The following is a 10250-nucleotide window of genomic DNA, read 5'->3' as shown; positions in this document are numbered from 1 at the left end:
GGTAGCGCTCTACTTTCCGCGGTCACGTGCTCGCCGCGCTCCGGGCCACGCCCCCTTCGTCAACTCACCCGAAGGGTGGGCGTGAACTGTTGTACCTCACCGGGGCCGCAAAGGACGGAGTTTTCCAAGTCACGTGTTTGTTTGCGTGCTCTATAACTGGCTGTGACTCCTAAGAAACAAGTTTAGGGTATTTTGATAAATATTTCTAAAAGTGATGCTATTCTCCGAGGGAAAAGGATAACCGTAGCCTTTGAAGTGTCTGTGGAGGCTTTATCCCACGCGAGTGAGGAAGGCCCAAGGGCTCAGCAACTGAGTAGCTTACGGTTTTATGGAGCACTGAAAGGCCACAACCTGGCCAAACCGGTTAGAAAGGTGTTCACTGGCAAGAGGAGGAGAAAGATAAAAGTTTTCATAATACAAGGTATTGAAAAACAAGGTTACAACAACCTTACGGCTCTAATTACCTTAATTTCCGATTCATGAGTCCTGATAGCATTTCATTTTGTGAAATACAGCTCCCACAACCTGATTGGCTTATAGGCACAAAGGAGCTCCAAAAAACATAGGTAAGGAACAGTAAGCTTGGTGTTTCAGAGTTGCTTTCCTTACAGAGTTAAAAAGACGCTTTTGTCATGCTGTCTGGGGTAAATTGGACCCCTTCTGATTGGTTACAGTGCCTCTCCTACTTTTTTGGAAAACTGACCCATTTCAAGGGTCAATTTGATCAAATGGGCGTTTAGCGTGAGTGACTCATTTCTGTTTTGTTTTGGTCTGCTGGAGTGTGGTGCAGACTAGACCAAAGTTATGACCTTCCATTAATTTCATTTAACAAGGTAAGCATGCAGAGTAAATGGGAATATCTGTAGATTCCTGGAGGTACACTTTGATGTGCCAGCGTGTAGTTTTTATGTTGGGGCTGGTAGCTTTTTCATACGTGAATCCCGCTGGTCACACTTATAAATCAGCCTTCATGGGAATCGCAAATTTAGTGATTCTCAAAGCACTGTCTCCCAAGCAACCACATCAACACCATCTAGACTAGAAATGCACATTCTCTAAGGCCGCCTTATGGATCAGACATTCTAGGAGGGTTTTAGTAATCTAGGTTTTTAACAAGTCCTATAGTCATTCTGATATTTTATCAAAGTTTGAAAGCCTCTGTTCTAGTAAACTTAGCCAAGGAGAAGAAAATCTGACTAGTTGTTCAATTTTGTTCCCTCCAGTATCATAAATAAGAAACATTGGCTTGTGGAAGATGAACACACTTGGGGAGGATAAATTTCCATTTCCTTATAGATTCACTGGAAGTGCTACAGTGTAAGCACAGAAATTATTAGACTCCAATCATTAAAGCCATCTATGTGAGTATTGTTTTACATATCTGTTGCTTGCCTCCTACTTTTAAAATTACAGTTCTCTGTTTTCCTTTTTACTCATATTCTATAATTTTGAAATTAAGACATTTATATGCATTTCTGATGAAAACAAAACTTACTTAAATGATATTTACCTAATGTAAGAGTTCTACATTTGTGGCTGCTGTGAGTAAAGCTTGCCTATAAAATTTGTTTAGTAAATAAGTATTTTTTTCCCTGTGAGATAAAGTTTATGGGAGACCATTGCTTTTGAATTGAGCTCCTGCCCAGACTAAACTAAAAATGTTAAAGAAACTAAAATGTTAAAGAAACAAGTAGATCTTCAAATAGGGTATTTATGGCAACCAATTAGAAAGGATTTAGCCAACCTGAGTCGGTGAAATTAGGTAGTTCCTTCTTCTTTAACACTTTTAAGTAACCTGATGTTAATCAATCTGCTGCTTTCTTTTAGTGTTCTGTTTCTTTGTTCTTACCCTATTAAAAACAAGGATTCTGCCATGCCCAGTAGTGTTCTACCTCTGTTTATAGAATGAAATGTTGCCCAATTCTAGAATTGCAAATAAAAGCCAATTGTTTTGAAACACAATGTAATTAAATCTTCTGTAATCTTCTTTACTTGAATTAATTTTACATTTTAAAGAAAGATTTATTTTGAAAGACAAGGGCAACTTGACAACATTGCACCTCCTGGCATGGGAACCATTGTAGCCAGCCAGGTTAGATAGCAATTGAGCCTTCCAGTTTCCTTGAAACACCACAGTCCTTACTGTTTTCCCAATGTAGCTAAGTTATACTAATTTCTCTGGTTACTGCAGGTGTTTGAATAGACGATAAGGAAACATGACAACATTGAACCTCTGTTCTGGCACAGGATAGCAATTGGGCCATCCAGTTTATTTAAAACAACACAGCCCTTACTATTTTCCCAGTTCAGCTAAGTTATACTAGTTTCCCTGGTTACTACAGGTATTTGAATACATGCTTTCTGACTTAGTATCTTGATTAGGGAAGAAAAACTACCTTGCACAGAAACAAGAGAGGAGAAACATAAATGATAGAAAGGGATTTTTCATAAAAACAGCAACAAAAGACCCAATCTGCCTTTGGAAAGACTTTCTGATAGTTAAACTTCATGTTTACGTAGAACTCTGGATTAAGTGGAGGTAAAATGCTGTGGGTGATTTTTTAAAGAGATGATTTAATAATATACATGCAAATAATTTTAACCTAAGTTAGAAAAGTGTTGAGTGTGTTCTGTGTATAATAATATACTGTATATTATGCTAAACACTGAAAATGAAAGAAATATTACAATAATGACAAAGATCTGGCTCCCAACCTTAAAAAGCTTACAGCTTATGAGAGAAATCAATGTGGATAAATGACTGCATTGCTTATTACAAAGATAGAAAAGAAACAGGGGTTGAGGATGTAGCTTAGTGGTAGAGTGCTTGTATAGAAAATAATAATTGATGGTATCTGCTAGGAACACAGACAAAATGACTCTTAATTTTGGTGGGGAAATCAAAGAAGGAATGTTGTGTTAAGTAATGAAATAATTTGAGTGAACACTTGGAAATTTTGTTGGCTAGAAAATGATTTAAAAATTAAATTAAACCTCACAAGTGAAATATAAATAAATTTCACTTATTAGAATTGTATTGTTGAATATATCCTAGCAGTTATAGGTCTTTTATTCTTGAAGATTTAAGGGATTCCAAGGTTTGAAAATGTGCAAGCTGAGAGACCCAGAGTAACCAAAGTAATCCCGAGCAACAAGAACAAAGCAGGAGGCATTACAATCCTGGTTTTCAAGTTATACTACAGAGATACAGTGATAAAAACAACATGATACTGCCATAAAAATAGACATGTTGATCAGTGGAGTAGGAGGATGCAGAAACAAGTAAAGGCATATTCAGCCATCTCATCTTTGACAAAGAGGCCAAAAACACACTTAAGAAAAGATAGCCTCTTTATAAACAGTGCCAGGAAAATTGGTTATCCATATGCAGAAGAATGAATCTAGACCCATATCTCTCACCCTGTAGTAAAATAAAATTTAAAAAGATCAAAAACTCTGATATTAAAACATATGTTATACCTGATAGAAGATAAAATAGACAAAAGTGTTGAAGACCTAGGCATAGGCATGAACTTTCTCAACAGAACCCCAATGGCCCAAGAAATAATACCAACAATTAATAAATTGGATTATATAAAATTTTAAAACTTTGCACAGCAAAACAAACAACTAATAGTGAAGAAAGAACCTACAGAATGAGAAAAAGGGTTTGCTGTCTACTTCTTGGAGAGAGGACTAATATCTAGAATTCTGTGTATAAAGAACTAATAAAAATTAAGCCTGCCAAAACAAAACACCCAATCAAAAAATGGCAGGTGAAATGAATAGGCATTCTCAAAGTACAAATGCCCAATAAATATTTGAAAAAATGTTCAGCATCTTTGTCCAATAGAGAAATGCAATCAAGAAAACACCGAGGTTCTTTTTCCAGAAAGAATGGCTATCATTAATAATTTTTAAAATGCTGGAGAGGTTTGGGGGGAAAAGGGACCCTTCTACATTGTTGGTGAGAATGTAAACTACTAGAACCACTGGGAAATCAGTGTGCAGATTCTTTAAAAAAAAAAACAAAAACAAAAACAAAAACCTAAAACTAGCAATTCCATTTGACACAGCTATCTCTCTTCTGGTAATCTTCCCAAAAGAGCCAACAGCATCATATTACAGTGATACAGCCATACCTAAGTTTATAGCAGCATAACTCATAATAGCTAAATCTTGGAAGTGGCCTATACATCCATTAACAGAAGAATGAATAAGGAAAATGTGATATACATGCACATGCACACACACACACACATGCACACCACGCCATAAAAAAGGAAAAATTTGAGCCATTCATAATAAAATAAATGCATCTCTTCTCCCACCCGGAGCTGCCATCCTCCAGCGGCCGGAAGGTAGCCTGGGCCCGATTCACTGCAGGAAGGAGCGCCATGCCCTCTACCACCTGGAGCTGCCATCGTGCCAGCATCAGGAAGGTAGCCAAGCAGGCGCCCCTGAGCCCCCATAACTCCCCTTACCTCCCCTCCTCCCCCCGCCCACACTCTCAGACCTCCTGATTGTGCCAGTCTTTGGACCCACTCTGCAGAGGCAGAGGTGGTCATAAAGGATATTTTTCTGAGTTCCCAACTCTAAGCATCTTTAAAGAAAGGGCATGGGAAACCTGTAGTAGAATGGTATGGCGTTCAACCATTCAGAAAGTAGGGGAACTCAATCTGGGCCTTGCAGCCTGAGGTCAGTCTGCATCATGGGGTTCAGCCATCAGCTAACTGAGAGCAGGGGTCTTGCGTCCTAGCTCTGTCTGACCCATTAAATGGTAAATATACTATATTGAAACATTTGTTCACTGCAGACATGTTCTGGACTGCTTCTTGATTCAATTTAATTCAAATGGTTTAAGGGAGATAGACTAGTGACTACCACAGGTGGTCAGTGTCCAAGTTGTGCTTGATCTTAATGTGCTGCTGATTGTATCAGTTGGGATAAAGCATTGTGGTTGATTTGATGAGCTGTTTTCTCTCATCTTATGAAGATGAGAATGTCTGTGCATCATTAGAGACCCAGAAGCTAGGCGGCAACTAATATCAGGAAGATTTGGGTGATAACCCAGAGATTAAACCAAGGGCAGCCCGACAACAAAAATAAAAATGAGAAAACACTTAAGCAAGACAAAAAGACAGACTTCCAGTTTACCAATGGCAAACTGTAGGGCAAATGAGGATGAAAAGGCCGATAGTGAACCACCAGGACACCCTGAACTCAAAGCACAGGAAGTAACAAAACAGATCAATCAGGCTCTAGAAAAAATTCAAAACAGAAATAATTTCCCAGATAACCATAGAGATAGTGAGCAAAATGGAAGTCGTGATTCGAGACTCTAGAACAGAAACTGACAAAAAAATAGATGAGCTCAGGACCATGATAGAAGCCATGAAAGCCCAGCATAAGAAAGAAATGGAAGAAATAAACGCCCAACATAGGAAAGAAATGGAATCCATAAAACAGATTCAAACAGATATCCAGGAGATTAAACACTCCATTGAAACTGTATGCAACAGAATAAAAGAATGCGAAGATAGAATCTCAGATATAGAAGATAAGATTGCAGTCAGTGACCATGAAAAGAGAGGTCTCTTAAAAACAGTAGGGGATCATGAGAAATCGATCCAGCAACTCCTAGATGATGCAAAGAAGAATAACATAAGACTGATAGGAATCCATGAAGTAGCAGGAGAAAATGCAAATGACTTTAAAAAGCTGTTCACAGAATTAATGACAGAAAACTTTCCAAACAGAGGGGAAGAATTTGACATTCAGATAAGTGAGGCATATAGGACCCCAACTAGCTACAATCAAAAAAAATCTACACCTAGACATATAATAATCAAGATCCCAGAAACCCAACAGAAGAACAAAATACTACAAGCAGTAAGAGAAAAGAAACAAATCACATACAAAGGAAAGCCCATCAGAATCACAGCAGACTTTTCAACACAAACCCTTGGGGCAAGGAGAGCCTGGAATGAGATATTTCAAGTACTAAAAGAGAACAACCTCCAACCTAGACTGATGTATCCAGCAAAACTCTCTTTCAAAATGGATGGGGAAATAAGACACTTCCACGACAAAGAACACCTGAGAAACTACATGAATACCAAACCAGCACTACAAGCAATTCTAAACAAGATCCTAGAAAAAGACAATGAAGGCAACAACACCATGAGGCCCAACAGAGCAAATCAAATAGGCAAGGCAAGAAATTAAAAGGAGAAGGTGAAAAAGTAAAAAGAGTCAACAAAAGGCCAATTGCATGTCAATAATAAGTCAATACATATCAGTTATACCCATCAATGTCAATGGGCTCAACTCACCAATCAAGAGAAACAGACTGGCAAAATGAAATAAGAAGCAAAATCTAACAATATGTTGTATACAAGAAACACACCTATGGGCAAAAAGAAGCCCATAGACTGAAAGTGAAAGGATGGAAAATAATTCTCCATGTGACAGGAGCCCAGAAAAAAGCAGTTGTAGCAATCTTATTTGCAGACAAAGCAAATTTCAAACCAAAACTGATTCTAGTATTATTGATGTAGGATGGTACTGTGTCATACCTCTGTGAATGTAAAATATCTTGTACCTGCTTCATGATACATAGTAGTGACCATGCTTTATCAGAGCTATATTTAATGATATTACTCTAGAATGTTCTCTTTCCAGATGATGATTAAGATGCTAATTAGAAAAATGGTGCCAGGTACCGCAAGAGCAACAGAACTTTGCTGTTTTCTAGACATTATTCTTTTCTTTGTTTTTTTTTTTTAATGGAATGTGCTGAATGTCTGTAATTTTGTTCAGATGACTGCAGAACCTGGAAAAGCTGTTGCTGCTATTGATTCATAGCATACTGCTGTTATTGGTCTTTTTATATAAAAATATAATACACACACACACACATAAATATAATTTGAATTTTTGGAAAATTAGTGCTGTCAACTTTGGAAAAGATTATCCCAGTTTACTGTGTTGAGTTGGCATTGTACAGAAATTAACAGCCATATTGGTCTAGAAATGTTAATTTTTTCCCACTTCTACGGGGGTAACACACTGTATTAAATATGTAAGGTCTTATCTATGTGGGTTTGATTACAGAAACTAATAAAGTATTCTCTAAATAGAGAAAAAAATGAATAAGATAAGACCACAAGAGCAAGAAGCAATTTAAATACGTTAAGGGACCATTTTCATCTTCAAAATTGAGGATTATTTTAATCTTACATCATTGCCCTTTCTATTTTACTTTCCTTTTTAGTTTTATTTTAGGATTCCCTATTTTTAATGTTCATACAAAGATTTCTTTAACTGAAATGCCAAATAGTTTCTCTGGTGTGAAAAACTATAATAGTACACAGGATCCTAATGAGATAATTAATAATGTGAAATAGCAAGTAAAGGGCTCAAGGTGTAGGGAAAGTGGGAAGGGTGGGAGAAAGGTAATAAGGGAGAGGAAAAAATATGAGAAATTGAAAAAATGGAAATAAAGTGTTTGTAAATGGGGAAGGGAGGAGGGGGTGAAGGGAGGGCAGGGACAAGGGGAAAAAATGAGAATCACGTCCTATTATATAAAGGTACAGGATCCCAATAATGAATGTAACTGTATTGTATACCTAGATTATACCAATAAACTCAATAAAAAGAAAAAATGCATCTTGAGATCATAATGCTAAACAAAGTAACCTTTAACAAAAGATTAAAAGTCACATCTCTTATATGAGAAACCAAAAATATAACTAATTTAAAGAGTAAAATAAAAGAGAGATGACAGGAAACAAGAAGGTAGACTGTGGAAATGGGAAGGAGGTTTCAGAATAGAAGAGAGGAGTGCCAGGAAGGGAAAGGAAAGTAAAAATTATTAAGATGTGATATGTATATGTACTAATTCCCCAAGATGAATGTAATTATTATGTATCCCAAACACAATTAAAAATTTTAAAGCGGAAAATGTACAGTCTGCTCTTGGCAACCCGAAGTAGTAGTAAATGAACCCTGTGAGAACTAGTCTTTTCTAAAAATAAATTTTAAATATGTTAATAATGTATCCTACCTTGGAGGCATTTCTGTATGCTTTCTCTCTCCAGACCCAATGGTCAGGGTAATTTATTTATTATTTATTTGTAAAGTTCAACATTAGCCAGTCAGTGTCAGTGAATTCAGACATAAGCCATGTGCCTATATTATAGTTTAGGCTGAGAATGTACCCTAACGGCTATGTGAACTTTTGAAAGGTGACTGAAGTCATCGGGATGTTATAGCTGAATTGCTGTTCAGAGGTGGGGATCTGGTTAGAAGTGGTGGGTCACTGGGGTGTTACCTGGAAGGCTATATCTCCCTCCCTGGCTCATCTTTTTTCTCTGCTTCCTGCTGGCCATGATGTGAACAGCTTTGCTCTGGCCAGGTTCTTTCACCATGCTGTTTCTGTGTTTAAACCTGTGAGACATAGACTGAAACTTCTGAAACTATAAGCTAAAATAAACTTCCTCTCCTTTAATTTGTGAGTGCCAGGTGTTATTTCTTAGTGAGAAGGTGACTAACACAGAGTGTTACATGCTTGGCTGGAATATTAACATGGAAACAGGCCATCTAATCATTGACTCAATAGTTAATGAGTGAGGTATAAGTGCACAGGAGATATGTTGGTGATCAAAGAAGTAAGGCCATTGCTGTTGTGAAGCTTATATACTTACATACATACTCCTGAGATAGGAAATAAATAGATCTATAATACAATGTCACATAGTAATAAATACTATGTGATGGTATACTTTTTATGTCAAAAAAGAGGAAAGGATTTAAAATTGATGTGGATTGTTTATTTAGACAGCACGATCAGTGTCATTTTCTCTGAAGGGGCAACATTTAACTTAGAGTTACAGAGCCTTTTTCATGAACTGAGACGTAGAATTTGAATATTTTTCAATGAATTGTTGTCACTAAATGAACTGTTGGCACTAATTTACCAACCCATATTCATTCCATAATATTGTACTATACTAACACAAGCACTCGACTGTTTAAAGACCTTTGTCTTTAAGAAGCTAGCTTCTAAAGTTGGAAAATGCTGATACTTCCAGCTGTATCTTGGATCTAGAATGTTCCCTGTTACAGCTTGAATCAAACTTATGTGTTCAGAGGTGGGCCTTCAGAAAGGTTATTAAATCATGGGGCATTGACCTCATCATAGCTGAATATGCTGTTAGGAAGCAGGGCCTAGTTGAAGAAAGTAAGTCACTGTGGATATAATATGAAAGCTTGTCCTTTGTCTCCTCTCTTCTTTTATCTCTCCCTCTCTCTCTCCCTGGCTCTGCTTCTGGCTGCCACGAGGTGAGGAGCTTTCCCCACCATGCCCTTCTGCCATGATGTTTATACCTTGGAGCCATGAAATGAAACATCTGAAACTGTGAACCAAAATAAAACTTTTCTTCTGTACATTGTATATGCCATGTATTTTGTTCAAACAACAGAAAGATAACTAATACATCTCCCAAATGCCTGTGTGTTAGGGAATTTGTTGCCAGTCTATGGTGCTATTTGGGAATTAGAACCTTAAAGATGTGGGCCTAGTGAAAGGAAGTTGCATCACCAGGAACTGGCCTTTGAAGAGGATATTGAAACCCTACTCCCTTCCTGTTTCTCTATTGCCTTTCTAGCCTTTGGTCCCAAAGCAATAGGGCCAAGCTACAGTGGACTGGACCCTGAGAAGCCATAAGCCATAAAACCTTCCTCCTTTTAAGTTGATTATCTCAGTAAATAGTGACAGAGAGCTAGTACACTTTATAATTAGTTTTCAGTTGTAAAAAGCAGCCAGATTTCTCTAGTGAAGCCATTGAATGCATCAATAATTTATCAACTTATTATATAATATCACATTGTTCTAAGAACAGTAAGTGATAAGCTATTTAGAGTGCTGTTTAGAGTAAGAATCTTTTAACAAACCAATGGGGTCAGTGGCTCATGAACATTTTGTGTGTGTGTGTGTGTGTGTGTGTGTGTGTGTGGTACCAGGGATCGAATTTAGGACCTTGCACTTACAAGTCAGGCAGTGATGCCACTGAGTTAAATCCCCTGTCCTCATGAACTATTTTTACATGAATCTGTTCTTTAGAGGAAAGGAATCTCTAAGGAAAATGTAGGAACACAAATATCCAAAAGCAGATCACAGGAAGAGAAGGTGTTTATTCCTCAACCTAGCCCCATGGGTCAGGTTTTAATTTATAGTATGGTACTTT

At 37.4% G+C, this 10250-nt stretch overlaps 1 long non-coding RNA gene across 1 annotated transcript in view; it reads left to right on the top strand.

Moving 5' to 3' along the window:
• The first annotated feature begins 52 nt into the window (after positions 1-52).
• Positions 53-10250, top strand: part of LOC104865641 — a 32380-nt gene continuing 22182 nt past the window's right edge. Inside the window, exons 1-2 of the long non-coding RNA XR_781229.2 lie at positions 53-566; positions 1224-1361. This is a non-coding gene — a long non-coding RNA (uncharacterized LOC104865641). The remainder of the gene's footprint in view (positions 567-1223; positions 1362-10250) is intronic.

The sequence above is a fragment of the Fukomys damarensis genome, unplaced genomic scaffold, assembly GCF_012274545.1.
Source record: "Fukomys damarensis isolate Sample0158 unplaced genomic scaffold, DMR_v1.0_HiC HiC_scaffold_16, whole genome shotgun sequence".
Taxonomy (NCBI): Eukaryota; Metazoa; Chordata; class Mammalia; order Rodentia; family Bathyergidae; genus Fukomys; species Fukomys damarensis.
Note: the sequence above shows the minus strand (reverse complement) of the source record. Positions and strands in the feature narration are given on the sequence as shown.